The sequence below is a fragment of the Pongo pygmaeus genome, chromosome 15, assembly GCF_028885625.2.
Source record: "Pongo pygmaeus isolate AG05252 chromosome 15, NHGRI_mPonPyg2-v2.0_pri, whole genome shotgun sequence".
NCBI classification, from domain to species: domain Eukaryota; kingdom Metazoa; phylum Chordata; class Mammalia; order Primates; family Hominidae; genus Pongo; species Pongo pygmaeus.
In genome coordinates, this window is record NC_072388.2 from 21874570 (window position 1) to 21885277 (window position 10708).

The window sequence follows — 10708 nt, forward strand, 5'->3', positions numbered from 1 at the left end:
AATGATCAATACATGTGAACTTTACAGCAGATGCTGTTGGTATCCCGCCTAAGTCCTCTCAGCAGTCACCTTTCTGTATTCATCAGCCCAACTTCCAACAGCTCGCACCTGTGACTTTCTCTGGATTTTTCTGGTTCCTGGAACCTGCTCCGTGCACAGGTGGGGCAAGCTGGCAGTGCTAAGGTATTTAATGCTGCTTAGGAGCAGCCCTCAACCAATGACTGACAAGAGTTGACCAGCTGTCCTGGTTTGCCTGGGACTTGGGGGTTTCCTGGAGTGCAGGAAAACTGGGAGGGTGGACCACCTTAAGTCCCCAATTCCCTTGAAATTTGAAGCAGATGCTCAGAGTTCCTCAGCAGATTGAACTTCAGTGGCCACAGAGGTAACCTGATTGATCACACACCTTTCCTGAATGGGAGTGCCTAGCTGGCTCATGACTAGGAGATGTCAGTGTCCTCATTCCAGAGTGGGCTCTGCAGTCAATGCCCATCTCACACATCCCTGCCCAATGCTCCCACCTCATCACACAGCTCTGGAATTTATAATTAACTCCAAATCTCAGCATCTCTGCCTAAAATATCTGATTTCTGAGCGCTACGAATGATGTAGTTGGAAAACCAGCTGCTTTGTGGGTCAATGAGGGCAGTACTTGAATCTTGTCTACCTACCTACCGGCTCAGTAGTCCTAAGATACTGATCTTATTACCACCAGGACATCCCTCTCTCCTCATCTTCCATCTTTCATCTTTCCTGGGCTATCTTCTTTTCCATCTCACTCCCTCCAGTCTCCTAACATTTCTTCCCAGGGTTATCTCCAGAAAAACTACTTGCTTCACAGTATACCTCTTAGAGGAGACAACCTAGGATTATTATTGTTCCTTGGTCTCCCTATTGGATAGTAAGGGGGTTTGAGATGAAAGGTATGTGTTGAAAATTGTTTCAGATATAAGGTGCTGCTGTTGCAGTTACAGTGACACGAGGTGCTGTGGGCTGTTCGGGCAGGTGGGCCTGGACAGGAAGGCCTGGGGGTCAGGAGGAGGTGAGGGGAGAGACTCTGTGAAATTTTTTGGAACCAGAGGGAGTGGCCTGACTTTACTGGAATCAGAAGGGAGTGACTGGACTTTATCTAGAGTTGGAAGGGAGTCATTTGTGATGAGGAGAAGCAACTTGCCTGTTGGAAATATTACAAATTTAGTATCTGAGGAGGTTGCTGTTGCTGTTACTTTAGGTGCGGAGCTGAGGGGTGGCTTCAGGAAAGGTCAGAACCTGGAGCTGTTGACAACAAGTTCAATGCTCAGATGATGGATGTGGAGGTGAGCCAGGTAAATGTCACTCAGGCACTTACCAGGGGCCCAGCACCATGCCTGGCCATGTCTGCCGTGGTGCTGCAGTTCACTACAGTGGGGAAGCCCTTCTGGGGGAATAGGCTGTGGAAAGAACATGGACAGTCCTGTACTTTCCTGGAAAGTTTGGAGAATGGTGGGACATCCGTCAGAGACCTCAGTGGCACTTCCATGGAGGATGCATGGAGACACAGGTCCTAATGTCTTCCATAATGTGAATATCTTCCCAGGTTCTTCCCCAGCTTTGGGTCCAGAAGGAGGAAGACCAGACAGTGACTGCCATGTTCAAGGCTATGTCATGGGCCTTTAGGGGTCTTCATTGCCCCCCCAGTTCCTCTCTCAGCAAAAATGTTTGGCAAAACAGCAGGTAAGAGCAGTGCCCTGGCTGATAAAGTGGCTGTGATCACTGGGTCCACAAGAGGATGAGTGAATGGGAGTCCCTAGCTGGCTTTTGACTAGGAGATGTCAGTGTCTTCATTCCAGAGTGGGCTCTGCAGTCAATGCCCATCTCACACATCCCTGCCCAATGCTCCCACCTCATCATACAGCTCTGGAATTTATAATTAACTCCAAATCTCAGCATCTCTCCTTAAAATATCTGGTTCCTGAGCTCTAAGAATGATGTAGTTGGAAAACCAGCTGTTTTCTGGGTCAATGAGAGCAGTGCTTGAATCTTGTCTACCTACCTACTGCCTCAGTAGTCCCAAGATATTTATTTTATTACCACCGGGACATCCCTCTCTCCCCATCTTCCATGCGGCTATGGCCTTTTAAGATCCTGGTCTAATAGGGAGAAACCTGAGACCTATTTGTCCCTCAGACTCAGGGGTTTCATTGACTGGAGGATGCCCACTGGCACCAGGGGAATGAGCAGGGCAATGTCTCAGGACCGGCTCAGGGAGTTTTCACAGGTGAATCTCTTCTCATTGTCACATTTCTTCCCATGTCCCTCCAATTCCACTCATCCTGTAACTGCCATCATAAGCTACAAGCTATGAGTCATTATCACTGGCAGGAGGCGGAGTTTCTGGTGTTGAGTGCTTCAGGGGCACGATCTTCCTTTTGACCTTTCATGGTCTATAACTTCACCAATTTAGACCATTGTATTTCAGAACTGTGTAATCATTCTAGACTTCCCAGATCTCCATGATGTTTTAAATCTTTGTGGGTGCTCCCAAGGCCTGACCTTCATAATAAGTGAATACCAATAAAACAAAATAGCATGAATACCAATAAGAAATTCCAAGCTACCCAGATAGTTTGTACAACGCAGAGGAAATGTGCCTTCTGCTCTTTCTTTATCACAGGGGTTTAGCCAGCCTTATCAAGAGTGCATCAGATCTCCTTAAAGTAAGGAGATGCAGAGGGCAGAATGTGTTCTTCACAATGAAAGTGTTTCAACTGCAGAGCGGAGGGAAGCTGTTAAGCTTAGAGAAACTGTAATTTATACTGGAGGCCTCTGGCTAGAACAAAAAGAAAATAAGCTGGGCCGTTAAAAAGATTCTTTACAATGTAGGCAGTGTACCCAGCAAGTTAACTGTTTTGATGAAACATTACTTTTTAAAAACTCCTTTAACAAAATTGATACGAACATTTCCTTATCTATAAAATATAATTATACATTAAGTTGTGAGAATTAAATGGGGTAGCCTTTGCGATGGCCTGATAAGTATTAGCCACTCAGTTCCTCTTCCCTGCTTAGAAGGATTTGGAGGTTGCTGTCAGACAACACTAGGGAACTCAATTTGTGTCTCAAGATCAGGCTTCCAGGAGGAGAGTGGGGAGGGCAGAAGCCATCACTCCATCTCTGCCCCTAGGATCCACTTTGCCATCGCTCGGCATCTTGCTCAAGATGGGGCCCACGTGGTTGTCAGTGGCCAGAAGCAACAGAACATGGGCTGGGCCATGGCCGCTCTGAGCATGGCAGGCACTGTGTGCCACCTGGGGAAGGCCGAGGATCGGGAGCGGCTGATGGTCCCGGTGAAGGGGCAGGCAGTGGGAGGAGGAGAAGACAGGGATACCCAGATCCAGCCCTGACATGGCTGGGGTCTCTAGCAATGTTATCTAGGTGAACAATGTGTGCAGCCCGGGACAGGGCCCTGCCCAGGGAATGAAGCAAATGGACAACCAGATGTGTCTGAGAAGAGATGTTCCTGGCAGGAGGGAGCTCACATGGACTGGCCTAGAGCACTGCTAATCAAAGGGCAGCCTGGCCTGGGAGCTTGCTGGAGACCTGGAAGTTCAGATCTAGCTGAGGCTGCTTGAATGGAGGCTACCTTTCCACATCGTCTGCTAGTGATCTGTGTACTTGTTGAAGTTTGAGAGCACAGCTCTAGCGCACCCCCAGGTGCTGTGCTGGGGAGCCCACTGGGATAAGAGCTCTTCATGTGTGACCACCCTGGAAGGGATGAGTTGTGAGGCAGAATCTGAAAGAGTGTGCAGTGGGCAGCTGCATGTTGCAGAGAATGAATGGGCCCTTGATGTGAGACTGTGGGAGGAAGATTCCAGAGTGGAGGGAGAGGTGAGACAAAATTGATTAGAAATGTAGGAGGAGAGTGAAGATCTGGACTGGTCAGGGCCTGGGTGTCAATCAGGCATCACACAGGGGCAGGAATTTGATGCCTCCAAGGAGGTGAGAAACAAATATTTCACTCACATCTGATGGCCAGGATCTGCCAGCGCTCCAGGGATGCTGCAGAATGGCCTTGGGTAAGGGTTTGTCACTTTGCCCTGGGTTGTCACTACCTCTTCTCCCTTCCTCCACATCCTCTGTCATTTTCTCCACAGGCCCTGGAGCGCTGTGGAGGCGGTGACTGGTGTGCGTGGCAGAGGTCAATCCCTTGGTGGGGAGCACACTGGGAGCCATTGAGCTGGTCTGGGACAAGGTGAGGACCCGGGGTAGGATCACTTCCTGCCTGGCTCTCTGTCCTCCATTTCTGCACACATGCATGTGCACACAGAGTACCTCAGCTCCCACATGCCCTCTCTCCCCACCTCAATGCTGACTCTGATGGGTGGGGGCTGGGGCTCCCTGGGACAAGCTGCCCACCAGTAAGTTGAACAAGCACTGACCACGCCAAGCCTAGACCAGGCTCCAGCAGCCTCCTCTACCCTGACTCTCCTTGTGCCGGTCACTGCTACAAAGAGCTGAGAGGCCAGAGATTTCCTGGTCTATCCATGGCAAAGATCCTCCCTTGGCTCAGGTTTCTGAGGCTGTCTCAGTCTGGACTCACTGGCACCTGTTCCAGTCCCTTCATTCCTCCTGTCCCATGGGCCCCCTCTGGGCTATCACAGAGGCACCTCACTTGTTCACAGACACAGCTGAAAGAAGGGACCCCTGCCTAGGCCCACCATCCCACTCAATCAATAGCGCATTCCAGGGGCTCCCACTGCCTCTGCAGACCCCCTGCCCCTGCTGTCCTGATGGGCCCCCTTCGAGGGCTCAGTCCTGGTCTCCCACCTGACCCTGTTGGCAGAGACTGGGTCCTGTGATCTATGTGAGCCATCCCCTCCTCAGGGAGCCTTCATCCCACCGATCACCCCTCCCCTTCTCCTGGTGGAGTCCACCCCACCTTCTCTTTGTGGGTCTCACATTCCATGGCCTTCTAGACTCAACTTTCAATTCCCCTCCTCTCCCTTCGGCCACAATCAGGCTCTTCTGGTTAAAAAAAAAAATCCTGATTCCAAACCTTTCCTGACATAGACTAAATACTCAGTATGGATTCCCTTCTCTCACCGCACCTACCTAATGGCACTCACTAAGTTACCCTGATTTCCCTCCCTCCCTTGTATTTTCCCAGCCTCCTCTCCAGAGGGCAATATTGACTGGGGAGAGGTTGTGTGGGGATCAATAGTGAGAGGGTCCCCTAAATCACAGATTATTTGTGGCTCCCCTATGACCTGGGCAGGACTGGAACCTCTGATCCCTTTTCCCTCACAGATAGTAAGGAACACAGTGTCCCAGCACTCACAGTCACAGGGCTTCATTCTTGCTCTGGCCACAGGTCTCCAAGTGACCAGTGAGATGGGCCCTGGACAGACCTCATCTCTCCCTGTCCCCTGCCCCTGGATTCTTTCTCATTTCAGATCCTGTGTGTGAACGTGAAGACCCCAGCCCTGCTGCTGAGCCAGCTGCTGCCCCACATGGAGAACAGGGGATGAGAGGGGCTAGTGGGCACCGAGGTCTAAGTGCATTGTTTATTTCTACCTCCCTGGAAGCACTTGGGCAGGGACTCAAGAAGTAGAGGATGGCAGGGGAGATGGTAGGTGTGTCCTTTGGGACATGTTCTCCATTTCCAGGCCTACCTTCTTCCTCATGGGATGTGGCAGTTGTGATGAAGATGAAGAGACACTTGCTGGGGAGGGGCAGGGCCTGCCTTCCAGGTCCTCAAAGGACATTTCACTGGCCCTTGTTTCTTTCATCCCAGGGAGTGGCACGGACCTTGCCCCTGCAGTGGCAGCTGCAGGGATGAAGGGGCCAGAGTGAAGTCACCCAGAGCCACCAGCTCCAGTTACTCTTGCCCTTGTCTGTGGGTATGTCATCTGTTTCCCTTCTGGTCAGAGGCCCTGTGGTTTTGCTTCTCCTCACCTTCCCAGGCAGAGCCTGGCTGTCCTGTGTCCCGTGGCTGCCCAGGGGCAGGCCAGGCTGGAACTCGTTAGTGATGCCCAGACCTCACGGGGGGTCTCTGGGACACATGAGTGTCACTTGGCTCTGCTCTCCAGGAGAGCTGCCCCTCAGCCTTGGGACCATGCCCCAAGGGATGCCACTTTGGCTGTGTGTATTGGGTGGCTTTGACCCCAGCAGTGGCCTCGGTATCCACTAATTTAGATGTCCAGCTTCCCTCTAGTGTTCCAAATAGTTCCCAAACTTTTATGCTTTCACCCTGAACCCTGAGCTGGTTTCCTCATAGCATGAAAATACAATTTCCTGGCTCACCTGGTCTCTTTATTGAACTTTCGTCTCTTCTCATCTCCCTTTCTTCTCACAGTGGAAGCTCTGTGGTTCTGGTCTCATCTATGGTGGCTTATGTGCCAATACCAGTGAGTGTCAGCCCCTCTGGATGCGGCTGGGTGAGGGTACCTGAAACTGGTTTCTTGTGAGGCCTTGCAGGGGTGTGTGGGAGAATTGGCTATTGATCCCAGATAAGACGGAGTTAAGATGTGTAAACACCAGGCCGGGTGTGGTGGCTCACACCTATAATTTCAGCACTTTGGGAGGCTGAGGCAGGTGAATTGCTTGAGCCCAGGAGTTCAAGACCAGCCTGGGCAGCATAGCGAGACCCCGTCTCTATTAAAAAGACCAAAATAAAAATTAAAAAAAAAGAGATATGTTAACACCAGCATAACACCCTGACTGCTACAGACCAGGTATAATTTCACTTTGTCATAATAGATCTAATACCCAAAGACATTAAGCCACGTGCCCAGGGTAAGAATAGTCAGTTTGCATTACTTCAAGGACTGGGTCCTGGGTCTCTTAATTCCCACTTCCTTCCTGAATGTTCAAAAGCACAGTGCAGCTTTCTCTGTGTCAAGCTTGGACACACATGGCAGCAGCTTGACCTTTCCCTAAGCCTGGAGGAGCCCTGCGATCTCGGAATTTCAGTCCTTGAAAATTATTATGGGGTGGTGAGGGTTGGGGGAAGGCATTTTAGTTTGGGGCTGGAGTCAGGCATGTCTTCTTAGTTTGTGACCCAGAGTCACAGCTTTGGTTTTTCAGGTAATTGTCCATCCCTGCATTGCCAATCCACAAAACAACCCTGCTGGGCCTAAGTCCCTGGCAATGGAGTTGGCTCCAAAAGACATCTGCGTAAACTGCCTGGTGCCAGGAATAATCAAGGCTGACTTTGTGCAAGTAGGGAGGGTCGCTGTGGCTCCTGTTCCCACTCCCTGCCCCCATGGTCCCACAGATCCCTTCGCCAGCAAAGCTTCCAGCTGAACTGAGGCCCACAGAGACCTGCACACTTAGGCTGGAGCCCCAGCCCAGGTTCGTCACTCAGAGGCTCTGGCCTTCAGCCTTTGGGACCCACAACCTCTCCCTTTCCTGTAGAAGCATGGGAGGGCTGTGTCCTTTCTGGGAGCAGACCAGAGTCCTTCTTCACCCTTCTCGCCCAAACAGGGGGGTCACCCTCCCACAGAGGACTTGGTCTGCCATGGTGCTCTTCCCAACCCCCATCTCCTCCCTGCTACGAGCGCCCCCCAACATTCCCTGCTCCTGCCAACAATCCATCTGCCTAACATTGACCTGAAATCTTTCCTCAGGAGAAAACATTGCCATATTTGCTACCTGGCTTTAACAAAGTCCATGGATTGCAGCGGTAGGTGGGGCTTGGGACTTTAGTGGTCTGTGTTTACTTGAGGGAAAGTTTCAGGTTCAAGAAGGCATAGATCCTTGATTTTCTGGTCTACTAGCTGGCCCCCTCTTTGAAGTCTGAAGACATCACAGTCCTGGGCTGGAGGCTAGAGGGTGGGTGTGAGCCCCCCATGGAGGCTGGTAAGGTGTGAGTTGATTGGGGTCAATGCTGGGCACCCCTCTGGGGCAGTAGGACCTGAGGTCAGAGATTAACACTTCAAAGGCTGCACCCTCAGCTCTGCTCTCTTCCCTCAGGTTTGGGGAGCTGGAAGACTATGCAGGAACCATGTCCTTCCTGTCCTCTCCAGATGTGCTCCATCACCGGGGAGAACATCGTGGTGGCTGGCTACTCCCCTAAGCTGTGAAGAGAGTGTGCGACTAAGAGAGTGAGGCCACGGTCCTGAAGTGGAAAATGGGGGGCCTTAGGGAAATATGGAAGTGGGGAGCCTTAGGGTGTCATTAGGATCCAGGGCCATGTAAGGAAACTTGCTCAGGAAATGAGAAGGAAGGCAAGGTGTTTGAAACTTTTATTTTGGAAACAAACATGTTTGGCCACTTCTAATCTGGGCTCATTTCTGTTTGTCTGGTGATATATGAGCAGTCCCATTGGCCTAGAAGCTTCATCCCTGGCAGAGTCCCTTGCCTCATTCCCTAAGACTTTTTACCCCTCCCTGCTTTCCTTCATTCCTTTCCCATGAAATTATAAATTGGGCTGGATACTTTCCATCTGCCCCTCCAGATCCACTCTCCATGTGTCTTTTCTTCTCTGTGCCCTGAGAGGCTGACCTGCAGGGATGCTTCCACAGTCCCTTAACCTCTGGCTTCCAGTTGGGTTTGGTCAAGGGGAGGCACTCTTAGGAGATTGGAGGGCACAGGAGACTGACGTCAGGGAATTTGTTTCTCAGGCTCCCTTACTGCCTGGTTACCCCGTGAGGGCAGTCTCTACTGAAGGCTATGGCTCTTGTCAGGCAGCACCTTCAACCCTCTTGTCCCTTCAGGCCTAGAGGTGGTAATGGCTCCCCGCTGTTGCTATCTCAGGAGTACTGCACTATACCTTGTTGGATGCACTAAACCCTGTCCACTTATTTGTAAGTAATTTTAAATTAAAATCTCCTTGATTATTCAGTTTGCGAATATCAATGTTGTTACCATATCTTTTCCTTAAGAAAACCATTTACTTACAGCTTATAGACAATAAATCAGATGCACTTCAAGCAAACTTTTCACTGAGTGTTAACAAATTTTTACATACATATGACCACTACCATAATAAAAATACAGAACATGCCATTGCTCCCCTCCAAGTTCTCTTGTGCCCCGTTCCATTGGACACCCCTGCCAATGGACCAAGGCAACCATTGATCTTCTGTCATGATAGATTATATATTTTTTAGAGTTTTATATAAATGGAATCATATGGTTTATATGTACTCAATGTCTGGCTTCCTTTGCCTAGCATAATGCTTTTGAGATTTATATTTGTTGTTGTGTATTTCAGTAGTTCTTTCCGTTCTATTGCTTAACAATATTCCACTGTATGAATATACCACAATATCTTTGTTCACCTGCTGATGGACACTTGAGTTGTTTCCAGTTTTTGTTTATTATAATTATACGTTTTGTGACTATTCATGTTGAAGTCTTTGTGTGAGCATGTCTTCATTTTTCTATGGTAAACAGGAATGGAATTTTTATTTAAAAAATTCTTTGCTGATATTTTCTGTCTTTTCATTCATTGTGAGCATTTTAAAAACTGTATTTAGGATACTTATAATAGTTGCTTTGCAATTCTTATATGTTTGTTTCAACATTTGGTTCATTTCAGAGTTGGAATCAGCTGATATGCTTTTCTCTTGAATATGTGTTTCATCTCTTTGTTCTTTTGTTTTTTTCACATCCAGTGATCAATCTTTCGTTCTCTTATATTGACTTATTTTGTATTTGTATTCTGAGCATTATTAATTTTAAGTTGTGGATATTCTGGCATCTATTATTTTTTTCATGATGTGCAGTATCATTTATTTTTGCTGGCAAAAGTTTGGATTAGATTTGACCCATAAACTCTATTTTTCTGGTGACAGTTCTGGTCTTGACTTACATCTTTGGTCTCTAGCCGAGCTGCTTTGAATCTATTCTTACATGCAGGGCTCAGGGGTAAATTAGGCACATAATTTGGGAATTCTCCTCTCTGGATCTTTCACTTCTAGGATTCTTACATTCATTTTAGTGGTCAGTTTCACTAGCTTCAGCTTTCTGTTTTCTCATCCAGAAAAAATGTAGCTTTTCTACTCATGCTCCTGTCACTTCATGGGTGTTATGGTAACTCCACTTAGCCCCAGGCTAAAAGTCACAAAGAAAGGAACTTTCTTAGTATGGCTCATCTTCTCCCCATTCCAACGATGTACTTCCCATCAGAGTCTGCCTTCTATTCACTCTCTAGTGACTTCAGGGAGTTGCTTTAAAAAAACATTATCTTCTGATGTTATTGTTGTTTTCTGTGGGACAGTCATCTGGTAGGGTCTTACCCCTTTATTCCTGGAAACAAACCTTCATTTTGTTTTTTATTTTTAAATGTTTAAAAAATACTTTTTTTTTTCAGATGTAGTTTCACTCTTGTTACCCAAGCTGGAGTGCAATGGTGCGATCTCGACTCACTGCAACCTCTGCCTCCTGGGTTCAAGCGATTCTCTTGCCTCAGCCTCCCGAGTAGCTGAGATTACAGGCGCGTGCCACCATGCCTGGCTAATTTTTTGCATTTTTAGTAGAAACAGGGTTTCACCATGTTAGCCAGGCTGGTCTTGAACTCCTGAGCTCAGGTGATCTGCCCCCCATCAGCCTCCCAAAGTGCTGGGATTACAGGTGTGAGCCATTGTGCTTGGCCATAAAATACTTAATTTTTTAAGAGTAGTTTTAGGTTCAAAGCAAAACTGAGTAGAATGTATAGAGAGTTCCTATATATCTCCTGCTCACTACCCCCCAGCCTTCCCCACTATCAACATCTTATACCAGAATA

At 48.5% G+C, this 10708-nt stretch overlaps 1 pseudogene; it reads left to right on the forward strand.

Annotated features, from left to right (window-relative positions):
* The first annotated feature begins 1301 nt into the window (after nt 1-1301).
* On the forward strand, nt 1302-8060 carry LOC129013236 (dehydrogenase/reductase SDR family member 2, mitochondrial-like; annotated as a pseudogene).
* Nucleotides 8061-10708: the final 2648 nt, after the last annotated feature.